Genomic DNA, 13,913 nt, shown 5'->3' on the forward strand with positions numbered 1-13,913 from the left:
GGCTGTGCACACCTACAAAGCAGAAACTGCATTTTGAGATCAGCTCCTTATTTAAGCTCATCATAGAGTCATACGTCAAACCTTATGACTTTAAAAACATGGCTTACTAAGTCTAGGTTCAGATGCTGGCAGAATATAGAGTAGAGAAATGAGTTCCCTAGTGTCACTGCGTGTTCATTGCTACTGATCAGGACTGAATGTCTTTGCACCCATGGAATGTAACGTTCCTGCTTTTACTATTTTGCCGGAACTACTAAAGTTAATGCATTTTTCTTTACCAACACATTCGGTACTATGTCTATGGTGTATGATGGTAAATCACCATGGATCACAGTGCTTGTATTAATTTGGACCAATGAATTCCACTGGAAGGGAAGGGAATAGATGATTTCTGTACTTTCAGAATTCTGTGATTAAAAAAAAAAAACAGAGATCACACAGAGGCTCCTCCAAATTTCATTACAGCATACACACACATATGTCACTGCAGTCATCCATATGCCAGATGTTAATGTATTTCATATTGTTATTTTGTCTTGCAATTTTGCACAGAATTATAGTTACAAGCTTCTAATGAGCTTTGTCGTGTTTTTCATGGCCTTATTCCTCAAATCTCCATTTACAAGCTTCACTTAACCAGACAGTGTTGCAGGGTCTCTCCAGACAAGAGACACTTGTGTCTAGTAGGATTACCCAGTTAAGAAGTGTTATTAATAAACAAATAATTTTACTGCTTCAGCTGCTTGTCTATAAATGAACTCAGATGATCTTTTTACTTCTGTTGTGGCAGTAATCACTGACAGATGGGCATGTGTTTCAACAAGGAATGTCAAGATGCTGATTCCTAACATTCTTCAAAATCATTCTGGAACGTTTCAAAACCACAGACTGTACTAAACCCATACTCATAATTCTAACAGGGTTGTACAGCTGCACCTGCTTCAGAACAATGTCAAGCTAACCAGTTACTGTATTGCAAAAGCATCAGTATATTGCCTTTCTATTCAGACCCTTATCTTCCAGTCTTTGTAACTCTCAGTTGTTATGATTTAGTCATAAAACTATAATTTCTGTTATTAAATTGACTCTAATTAAACATAAGCTCAAATTTTTCTCAACAGTGTTAGAGAAATGTATAGACACAGATTGTTGAACTGTCTGAATCTGTAAAACTGCTCCTTATCACTTTTTGAGATCTAGTATGTATTTTTAAACATTATAACGAGCAATAAAAACAAAGAATTTCTCTTTCTGATAAATTGCTATGGTTTTAATTTATTCATTTTTAACCAGATAAATGTACTGTTCTTTGCCAGATCCTTTTCACCAGTAACACAGGTCACAGTCCAATATATATTTAAAGGTTGAAACAGTCGACATGTTTTTGAGACATATGATGAAACCAGACTACATGGAGGAAACCCACACAGATATAAGAAGAATGTGGAAACTCCAGAGACAATGACCAGGGATCAGGATTGAACCCCAGAGCCAGGAGCTGTCATGGAGATACCTCAACCAGAAAGCTACTGTGCTGCTTCTTAATAGTCATTGGAGATCAATATGTCCATTTCTGTAAAATAAATGATCAGAAACACAGCTGCACACAGCGCCCACAAAATTGTTACTTTATTAATAGTTAGAAAATAAGAAATAAGTACAGACTTGTTATTTTCACAACATAGAGGTAGACTTCTTGGGAAAACATGCAGGAGACTGATACAAAAACAAGGAACCATGGAGATGGAAAAGTAAATTACAAGGTTATTTTTATTTTATTAGAGTGGAGATGACATTTGAGGAAGTTTGTCTACATGAAATTGGTAGGGGCAGTGCTAGTGATAAAGGGACTTGTTCTTTAATCTAACTGAAGATATGAGCTGCCCTGCTTCTGGGATGAAAAGTAGTTACCATATTGGAAGTAAAAGAAACTCTTCCTGCAGTTCTCCTTCGTGCCTACAGTGTTTATTTTTTATGTGAATACAATATTATACTAGAGACCCTACACAATCAAGGATATAAGGCAAATAGAAGGAAAGTTTAGAAAGGCCAGAAGTGTCACCTGGGGGGAGTGGTAAAAGGAGCAGTATCCATAACTGCTGGATGTGAATTCATTAGCCACTTAAAGACAGAGAGGAATATAACACATGTACACAAACTGCTGCTTTGGAAAAGTGAAGGGCTATTGCTAAGGCACAAACAGAGGAGGAAGGAGTATCTCTGTAAGATGGTTTGTTACTGGGGCACAGCTAGAGGACAGAGGATTGTCTCTGTAAGAAGAAAATAAGGATGGCATTTGTAAGGTGGCTAATAAATGGGGATACCTTTCCATATTTGCATAAGTGTGTGTATGGGGTTGTTGTTGTCTTTCGGCTTTTCCCAGTTAGGGGCGCCACAGTGGAACTTCAGTCCGCTAATGATTGGCAGTAGATTTTGACGAACGCCGAGGTGCCAGCTCGAAGTTCAACCTTCAATGAAGGCACGACCATTTACGCATGTCTTTTGAACACCCACCCAACCGCGGGGAGGACATGCAGACTCCACACAGAAGGCACTCCCCGCACTCCAGCCGAGAATCGAACGGGAGAACCTCTTGCTGTGAGGCAACAACACTACCGCTGCACCACTGCGGCAATCAAGTGTGTGTATGGGGTATACAGCTATTAAAAGTGACAGTCTAATTATTCTGAACAGGCTTCAAGTCATAGAGGGATTGTCCGTGTCCTGCAACCTTGAACACACACCAGAAATATAACATGACTATGTCTCACCTACATCACAAATGACAAGATTTAATGAGCCAAGATATATGCAGGGGAAAATGCAAGACGCCTGCACCTAACTCACATATTAAAGGATAAAATATATATATATTCGTACTTGTAGTGAGAACTGGCACTTAGACATCACAAAGGTTATATGGTACTGTTCCTCAAAGTCAAGGATTATGAATCTGTTCTACAACCTGAAGAATACTAAAGCAGCACTGTTCACGAAGAACAAATTGCTTTTATACAAAAAGTGTTATCAGAAATATATTCTAATGGGGTGTGATAGTTATATTTACTTAGTCAGCTTATGAGGGTATATAATATTATTTTGGGGGCATAGTGTAATTAAGCACTTCCCTGCCCCTAAACTTAATAGTATCACACGTCCTCAAAATATCTTACTGTTACAATAATAAGTAGAGTTATGATTTATGTCAATTTTCTAATGTTATACAACATCAAATGTATAAATGTGGTTATAGTATGTTTAATGAAGTTGGAAGTGATCTGTTTCTTCAGCTCCAGAATAAAAAAGAAGTAGTGGCCCCTGGTAGAAGTAAGTCCTCCCACACCCCATGGAGGAGGCTTTATTTCCTGCATCACCTCACATAATATAACAACTTCTGAGGTCACACAACCTAGGAAGAAGTTAGACAAAATCAAAGAGAATGTTCACTGCTGAAGACAGACTCAGTTAATCTGCTGAAAACAATAAATTATCCCAAGAATATGTATACTATATACATAATGTGTTAATAAAGATAATAACAATGGTTATAGACACATCTTTCACACATATTCATCCTTAATCAGGCAAGGTCCCAACAATGCAAAAGCACCCTCCTCAGCCTGAACAGGCAAATAAAACTTGTCAAATCCTCCAAGGGCTCCTTTGAGAGAAGCTTAGCAAGTACACCCAAGGATAACCATAAGGCCTTTTACAGCTACATACGTAACCTAAAGGGTAGGACCAAGCATGTGCTGAACTAATGGCCAATTATATCGCACACACTGAACACCACAGAGATAGCAAACCTGCAAGCAGATAGGTTTGGTGAAAATTTCATTCCCTTATCCCCTCCTAATTTACAACAAACCTTCCCCCAAACTTCCCTCCCTACCCTATATATCTGAAGAGCAGGTCCTCAAGGCATAGTCCAAGGCAAAAAACACAGCCTCATTGGGACCAGACAACATCCTAGGCTGTCTTTTAAGCAGGCTAAAACATGAACTAGCATCGCCACTAAGCACCCTTTTCAATCATAGCCTAATTATAGGCTTTATTCCTGCAGAATGGAGAACAGCAACAGTTATTCCCCTCCACAAAGGTGGCATAGTAACAGACCCTGGGAATTACAGACCCATAAGCCTGACCAGCCTCATCTGTAAGGCCATGGAACATATCATTATGGACGTTATAAATAAGGACGTAAGTGACCTCCAAACCCTGGATCCTACCCAATTTGACTTCATGAAGGGCAGATTCTGCCCATTAAATCTGGTGGATTTCTTTGAAAATGTGACCAAGACCATTGACAAGGGCAAATCTGTGCACACAGCATACCACGACCTGGAAAAGGCTTTCAACACAACCCCACATTCAGGCATTACCAATAAACTTAACAAACTGAATGTAAACCCCTTCATTGTAAGATGGGTTGCCAACTGGCTCACAAACCAGACACACACTATGAAAGTGGGTCATTCCACATCAACCAGCAGACCTGTTACCAGTGGGGTGCCACAGAGGTCAGTGCTGGGCCTCCTACTGTTTGGTGTATACTTCTCAGACGTTCAGGTCAAAACTAAGGAGTTGTGGCTGACCAAGTTTGCAGACAACTGCAAACTAGGTGCAATCATTGAATCCCCAAATGATGTCAGTATACTCCAGGAGGGTCTCATACAGACCAACAACCGGTGTATTAGTCATGGCCTCAAACTGAATGCAAAGAAATGCATCATTATTCCCTTGGAAACAGACAATGTCCCCTCACAATATCAAATCAACAACAATATGCTAAGTACCCATGAAGTGGTAAGGGATCTGGGATCACAAATTGACTGCAACCATAACTTTGACCACCATGTGTCTACTGTAGTAAGGAAAGCTTTCTACATAGCAAACTCAATTAGTAAAGTCATCACCCTGAGAGCAAAAGGGATTTTAACCCCCCCTATACTTGGCACTTATCCAGCCCATATTTGAGTATAACCCCCCATTTGGCATGTACAGTACTAAGCACTTGCAGGAATTAGAGAGACCTCAGAGGTTTCTAACAAAGAAGATTAATGGGCTCCAGCATGACCTTTACACAGACCAACTAAAATCCCTGACACTATACACCATATCATATAGACTTCTTAGGGGAGACTTATGCCTGACCTAAAGAGCAATCCAAGACCCAAATGTAATGAACTTGCTGCATATCTGTAAATCAAACGGGACTAGGGCTACCCGTTCCAGGGACCTAAATATGGCCTGTGACTTAAATAGGACATGGTGGAGGCAGATTTATCTCCCAGCAACTGCTGAGCCTTTGGAAGAGGCTGTCAATTAATGTGAAACAGAGCACCTCTATGATACTGTTCAAGAGGAACCCAGACGAGTGGATGGGGCACCATAAATTCTTACCAAGCATAGAGCCCACAACCCTCCTGGAAATGAACAGTCATCACTAAATGCAATCTTGGGTATTGACTAGTATTTCTGTGGTATTATAATGGGATGAAATGGCTAGGCTTAAAATAACCTCTGGGTCAATAGCCTAGTAATCTCCTATGATCCCATGTTTCATGTCGGTACTTATTCTCCATTTTCATTTTTTATTAGAAATCTGATAGACTTTTACAGTCTCATTGCTCTCAATGCAATATCTTGAGAGCTAAAAGTATTTAATGACAAGCCAATGCTTCCTTTACATAGATGTGCATTTTTATTAAAGTACTATAAAAGAAAACGTCCATGCAAACATCAAATATGAATGTTTTGATTTGCCTCTTAAATATGCAATCCATTTTATAGTTGGGCTCTAGCATTGACTAAGTAATATTATTTCACAACTTTGACTGCTGTAAGCTAAGAGATGATTTGCATGTTTCTGTATCCTTCTTGTTTTTATGGGGAGGGGATGCAGGTGGAGATTTTTGTCTGTTTACTTTTGTTTGTATTTGTCATTTAATACTTGACAGTGAAGTTAAGGATCCATAAAATGACTATTTTGCAGTTAAAGGCATTCAAACCATATAAACGTAATTCCATGTGATGAATGCTCATGACAACTGAGCTTTAGTGATGATCTTAATCAATCTTACTGTGGCTGAAACATGTCCACTCATATTCCCTTTCTACCAGTAATAGCACTTGCTGCATGTCATACTGTTAAAAAAACACAACATGAAAAGTGGTTTGCATGTCCAGAGCAGATCAATACCTTTTGACTGTTTTTTTCTTAATCTGTGATGTAAGGATATTATATATTTACTATTCAGTAGGAAACCATGGTTGAGTGCAGGGTATGAAATAACTGGCAGAACATTTTAGAACTATAAGGCTTCACTTCCTGGGGTAAGGTTCAAGATAGCATCCCAACCTCCTGAAATCATTCTGCAAGGACTGGCATTGAATCAGAAAAATTCTTAATGCAATATGCAATGGAGACCTCTTACTGGTCATGGATGGGTTGCCATACATGCAGAAGTTAAGTTGTTACTAAAGTTTCTTGATTCAGTATTGTCAAGGAGTTCAGAGTACAAGGCTACAGAGGACATGAGGCATAAATTTAGGAAAAATCATCTTTATTTGTCAAAGTCTACTAAGCAGTAAAAGTTCTTGTTTACCTTTTTCTGTTTGAATATTATATGACTCTCCACGAATGCACTGAAACCTACAGAAGGAGTTTTTACATTAAAATAATAGTTTATACTTTTATCCACATAGTGTTTTTGATAAGGTACATGTAGGGGTAGAGATTTTACAAGTAATATATTACATGCCTGTCATGAAAATTTGCATTAATTTGTCACCCTAAAACTGCAAACATGTTGCCTATATAATAAATAAATACATTTAAATATGTCATCCATACATGCATGATTGTTCTTCAGCTAGTCATGAACAGAAATGAGTGAGTGATAGTATTATGAAAATAACAACACAATAAATACATTTCACAGTGAACAAATAAACTGCATATAGCCATATGCACTTAAAAACAATATTACAAAAACAGGCAGGGCACTAATAGTTCAATAAGTTCTCTAATGGTTGTAGTTAAACCTCCTTCAGCTGCTCATGTCCACCCCCCACCCACATGACTTACCCATGCAGAGTTCCCTTGAAACTCACTGCTTCCAATTTCTCTGACAAGAATTTCTAAATCCCCAACATATTCTCCTTTAAATGTACATCTTTAAATCAGATTTAAATTGAATATTTTGTGACTGTTACACTTCCTTCCTTTTGTCCTTCTGTCTTAACCTCACGCCTCCACCAGCATCTATGCAATTTGTTAAGTACATAGAACGTTCCTCCATTTGCTTTATTCCACCAAAGTGTAGAAACCCCTGGTGCTCAGTCTTCATTATTTACTGTATCAGTCTGATCTGGTTAGATAACTTCTCTGCACAGCCAGCATTTTTTCCCTACAGAGATTCTTGAATTCTACACAGTACTCCATAGGTGGCTTTAAGAGTGACATATTTGCCACTGACTGCCTTCTTCTTCCATTGGATCCACCACCCTTAACATCCCCTTGACCTTCTCCACAATCTGCTCACACTATGTTGTATGACTGTTTAGGGAGGATAACTACTACTACTTTTTCATCTTCAGTCTTCTGTAAAATTAGTCCTCTAGAATGTAGTTTTCTTCCAAATCCCCCACCTCACAGAATGCATACCATTGTGTATTTTTCACTAAATCTTAACTCTGAAAATTTACCCTGACCATACTTGAATAATGAAATATCAGTGTGTTTATTTTTTGCTCAAACATTATCTTCTTAAGCAGTTTATAATTTATCTTCCACTGTGTACACTTGAGGTTACTATCTCAGCATTTAGAGCCAAAAATTATACATTCAGTATAAAAATTGATCAACATATTCTTGTTCAACTCCTAATTTTGCTTTCAAACCTTTTATAATCCATTTTTCATTCATTTGGTTGTCTCCATGCAGAGGCCACTAAAAGAAGTTCTAATGGCATTCTAATTTTTTATCGTTTGGATTTTTTCTGCTACTTAAAATTGCCATGAAATAGGCAGACTGATCTGTCATACAAAGACAGGCCATAATTGTCTTCACCAGCCCACAAAAATAACCCTTGCCAAACAATAGGATATATATCTTTGTTGCACCTTGTTAACTTGTATACCCTGGAGCTCATGTCCTTAGGTCCTTTTACCTTATAATATATATATATATATATATATATATATATATATATATATATATATATATATACTCAAGGGCTTTAAAAAGAAAATAAGTTACTGTAGGTGTCTAGCTACGTTTCCCTCTTAGCATGCTACTGTAGAAAGTACCTGGTCTAAAGCAAATAGCTGTCTCTATCCACGGCCAGGGACAGCAGCTGCTCCCCACCCCCATCAGCTGTAAATACATTCCCCAGTTAAACTTTTTCTTTTTAGTTATCAGTAAACCAAGATAAAGCTCTAGGTGAAAAAAAGGTAACCCAGTAGATACACTGGACTTGCCCACTTGCAAAATAGAGGCAAAAAGGTACTTAAACTGCCACTTTTTGTCTGCTTCAATCTAGGTATCGACCCAGAAAGGACACAGCTGAAATCAGGTCTATAGATTGTTTTCCCTACTAGATTCTAATAAGTCCTAACAATTTGGATATTTAGACACTTACCTTGCAATCTTTAGCCTGGGGGGTTCTTCTAGCCTGCTCCGTTCGCTACGCTCACTTCGCCCCTCTCCCTGCCCCCTATTCCCACCCATCCCCAGTACCTCTACATTTATTCTTAGCCTTAACTCCACCCCTAATTACCACCAATTAGGCTACACCACTAGTCACCCCCTCCCCCTACATCCAACACAATCATGCTACTACCTAATATAATAACAATCCTAACCTGCGTAGTTCTAGCTCACATTACATCCTACCAAGGCTCCACAGTCACATGCCCCAACAACTTTCACTGTACTCTCTCAACACCCTCCCTCAAACATTTACACTATAACTACACAACCCCTGCCACCAAAAACATCCTCCTAATACACACACTCCATTGCCAAACACCTAACACACTCAAAAATAAAATATCCCTAAGATACCATAAGCAATTTACTATGTATATAAAACATATCCTAAACACCCTCTATAAACTAGCCCCCACTGGAGACATCCATCCAAACCCTGGTCCTCCCAAATCCAACCCAACCACAAACCCTAGTCCAAGCAACCCTCCCACAACTCAACTCCTAGCCACCAAAAAAACAACAGACCTACTTATAATGTCCCTAAACATTAGAAGCATATGCAATAAAATCCAAGAACTACATGCCAGCATAAGTATATATTCCCCAGATATTCTCTTCCTAACTGAAACCTGGCTCAAACCTCACATCAAAAGTGAGGAAATACTTCCACCTGAATACAACCTCCTTCACATAGACAGATTGTCCAAAAAATGAGGTGGTGTAGCATTGATATTTAAACATCACCTCAGTATTCAACTCCTGAACACATCTGCCCCTCACCACAACAATGAAGAAATCCATTATGCCAATCTCAAACTAAACCTAAACAAAACAATCAATATCATAGGATGCTATTTCCCACCAGGACAAAATATTACACCCTTAGGAAATCTCTTGAGCTGGGCTACTCTATCTCTACCCCAGGAAACCATCATTCTCGGCAACTTTAACATCAGCTGGCTATCCTGTAATAACAGTCTCCCAACCATTCATCTTAATCTCCATGAGTTCACTCAACTCATTCAATCCCCTACCCGAATCAACAAAAACCCTATCAATCATACCTTACTTGACTGGATCCTAGTCAACAAAGCCCCTCACTCTTACCTAGCAGGCTGCTTACCTGACAGCCTTAGTGACCACTCCCCCACTTTCCTAATTCAGCACCACACAAACAGTCTCAAGCCCATTATCCACAGGCAAATACGGAACAAGTCCAACCTCAACCCCAACTCCATCTCCTCCCTGCAAAAAATTAACTGGTCAGCACTAAAATACCTCAACCTAGATGTGGCTGTTCACTTCTTCAACAGTAGCTTCCTCTCCATCCTAAAAACCCATGCTCCTGTAAGAAAGGCCAAAGTCAGATCCAGGCATGCCCCATGGTTACAAAAGACCACCAGAACCCGAATGAAATCCAGATATAAGGCCTGGGAGCACTGGTGACTAACAAAAAATAACTCAGATAGGCAATCATTCCTTGAACTGCACAATAAATCCAAAAAGCAAATAAAATTAGACAAATCCCTCTACTATAAATCCACCCTAAACTCTACCAACCACAACCCTAAGCAATTCTGGTCCACTATTAGCACTATCCTCCACTCAGGGAAAGTTGATACCCCCCAGCCATCCATTCCCCCTTCCTCCAGCTTTATTGCTGAATCCTTCAACAAACACTTCACTGAAACTATAACATCTAAACAAACAACACTTCCCTACAACAGCCCCCCAACTCCTAACCCTAAACCCCCCCACTCCTCTTTTCTTCTTCACCTCAGTACCTACCTCCAACATAAAAAGACTATTGTCAAAACTTAAACCCACCAAACTTGCAGCTGACAACCTCCCCTCTCAATACTTGAAAATTGCAGCTGATACACTAGCCTACCCAATTTCAATTCTAATCAACCATTCCATAACAGAAGGCTATGTTCCCTCAGTATGGAATATATTCCACATCATTCCCCTCCACAAAGGCAACCCTCTACCGACCTCTCCAATTACCGCCCCATTGCTATCCCCTCTCTCCAAGATACTTGAAAAATGTATCAACACCCAGGTCTCCAACTACCTCCTAGCTAATAATCTCCTCTCCAAAACCCAACATGGTTTTGGGCCATATCACAGCACTACCTCCACTCTGCTCTCCTTCAAGAACACTATACTTCATCACAAAAACAATGGCCTCTTCTCTACTGCCATTTTTCTAGATCTCTCAAAAGCCTTTGACATGGTATCTCACGAGCTACCACTCTCTACTCTCCCCAACCTCTCCTTCTCACAATCAGCCTACAACTGGTTCCACAGCTATCTACACAGATGCCAGCAATCAGTAATTTGGGATGATAACCTATCACCTTGCCTCCCAGTTACTCTTGGAGTTCCCCAAGGGTCTATCCTTGGCTCTCTGCTATTCTCACTTTTCAATAACAACCTACATACTGCCACCACACAATCATCTCTTATACAGTACACAGATGACTCTACTCTCATCTGCTCTGCCCCCACTCTACCAGAACTAAAACAAATCACACAGGAATCATTCTGTTCTGTAGAAAGCTGGCTATCCAGTGTTCAGCTTCTACTCAACCCAAGTAAGATAACATTTCTCCTGTAACAACCTTCTAAAGTCACCCAAAACATCCCCCACTTCAACATTCTCGCCAAAGACAATAACATCATCTCTTAATCAGAACACACAAAAATTACTTGGTGTGGAAATAGACACCAAACGTAGATTTGACACCCACATATCTCTCACAATAAAAAAAGTTCACAGGAAACTTGGTGCATTATACTGAACCCGCCAATTCCTAACCAAGGTGGCTAGAATCTCCATTGCCAATTCCCAGCTAATCTCCACCCTACTCTATGCATCCCCCATACTTACCAACCTTAGACAGACAGATCTACACAAGCTGGATGCTTGTTACAACAAAATTGCTAAATTTGCCACTGGAACCTCCTACTGCAGCCATCATTGTAAGTCCCTTAAAGAACTAAACTGGCTAGAACTCCCACAACTCCTTCACTTTAATCAACTCACCCTTGTCCATAAACGTATTAACTATCCCCATAACATCCCTTCCCTTCAAACCCTTCTCCAACCCTATCACTCCACTAGGACCCTAAGATCAAGCAACAAAAATCATCTCATTGTTATCAAACCCAAAAACTCAGCAGGAGAAGCCATATTTTCATGTACCATATCTAAACTTTGGAACAATCTTCCACCCTCTATAACTACTCTACCTTCCAGCAGCCTTTTCAAGACTGTGCTCAAATTCCAATTAAATTTGCACTGGCTTTGACCTTGTTCTAATCCAGACTAACACCTCCACCCTTACCCCCCCCCCCCCGCCTAGACTCTTAACCCAAGTATAATACCGCCACTACTAACCACAGTCAGAATTAGCTAGTTGTCTTTACATACTTTAAAATCTTGTCTGACAACTTTGTTACTAATATTATAAACAACATGAAACTATCTTAACTTGCAACATTTACTGTATATACTGTTGATAATCAATATCTTGTTATTGTATTAAAGCGAACAACCTGTAATGTTGTTTACTATTGCTGCAACTTTGTATCTCTATTTATCATGTAAATGATGTGGAGCTTTTCTCCCCGGGCATCCGCTGAAAAAGGACCTGCGTCCAGTCGGAATTTCCCGGTAAACAAATGTAAATAAATATATATATATATATATATATATATATATATATATATATATATATATATATATATAAAATCCAAAGGTTAATATGCCCAGTAGGCTACCAAAGGAATGTAATAATAACCAGATACTAAAACAAAAAGAAAAAACACGTATCCACCATGTTGAGAGCACATAAAACAATTTAATAGTCCATGATTAAAAACTATTATAAAACAGATAAGCGCTTTCGGGTATATCACCCTGCATCAGATCTATTTAACAAATGAAAGAGTTGCTTTTTGTGTAAGTTGTCAGTCAATAAACATTATTTCACACCATAATGTTCTATTTAAATTCACTGCAACAGTATGCTACCAATTGGTATCCAGTTTCCAATATATTATCCAATCACCAGCCTTTACATGGTATAACCAATCACTGCTATCCGTCTGTTAGTGTCCTTAGTTAGTAGCTTCCCACAGTGTGTGTGTGTATGTGTGTGTGTGTGTGTGTGTGTGTGTGTGTGTGTGTGTGTGTGTGTGTGTATATATATATATATATATATATATATATATATATATATATATATATATATATATCATCTACAAAACATTTCTAAAATTGGAGATATGAGGAAAATTAATTACTGCCTAGAACTGCTGTAGCTTCCCATTCAGCTAATACCTTGTTGGCATATGTATTGGCATAGGGGGTGCCCATAGCCACACCCCATCTTTGCCAATAGATATCCTTCTCAAAAATGAAAATGTTGTTCTCTAGCACTATTTCAAGCAAGATGCATATGAGATCTATTTATCAGTGGAGAAGCCACTATGAGATATCAAAAAGTTGAAATCCCATATTTGCTGGGAATGACTGTGAATAAACTCTTGACATCCACAATTGGAATAGGGAAACACCACTGCTATAATGAACACCAATAAGAGTGTTTACATTGCAGTTTTATCCAATGACGAAGTCAGTATCACACAGTTAGCTACTGGATTAACAGAAGTAGATACAGATGTGATAGGCTTTCAAAGAATGACAAGAATATACATATAAATAGTTTTATTTAACGTTAATATATCATTTTGGGCCTGCAAGCATAGCAAAACCATTTTAATGCTGTTGTTTATTACGGGATGAGCCAATATGTATCTGAGGTTGTTCATAGAGCTGACTATGTATCATATCTAAATGAACAGAATTCAGTAAGTATGTTCATTTGTTACTGGAACTGGATGAATGAAGCTGATAATTAAGGACACTAATAGAACAATAGCAATGATAGGTTACTCCATGTAAAGGCTGATGATGATTGGATAATACATCGGAAACTGGACATCGATTGGTAGCATAATGTTGTAATGAATTTACATAGAACATTGTGGCACGAAATAATGTTTATTGGATGACAACTTATGCAACAAGCAACTCTTTTGTTTGTTAAATAGATCTGATGAAGGGTGATATACCCAAAAGTTCTTATCTGTTTTATAATAGTTTTTAATCTTGGACTATTAAATCATT

General features: G+C 38.7%; 1 protein-coding gene across 4 annotated transcripts in view; it reads left to right on the forward strand.

Moving 5' to 3' along the window:
- Positions 1-13,913, forward strand: part of TXLNB (taxilin beta) — a 336,040-nt gene that overhangs the window by 38,189 nt on the left and 283,938 nt on the right. The window contains exon 1 of one of the 4 annotated variants that reach the window (XM_044064762.1): positions 2,982-2,988. The exons of the other annotated variants lie outside the window; for them this stretch is intronic. The gene's annotated coding sequence lies outside the window, so the exon portion shown is untranslated. Of the gene's footprint in view, positions 1-2,981; positions 2,989-13,913 lie in introns of those variants that run through there. 4 annotated transcript variants of the gene reach the window in all.

This window comes from Protopterus annectens, chromosome 1.part0, assembly GCF_019279795.1.
Source record: "Protopterus annectens isolate FY-2018-M chromosome 1.part0, PAN1.0, whole genome shotgun sequence".
In the NCBI taxonomy this organism is placed as follows: Eukaryota; Metazoa; Chordata; order Ceratodontiformes; family Protopteridae; genus Protopterus; species Protopterus annectens.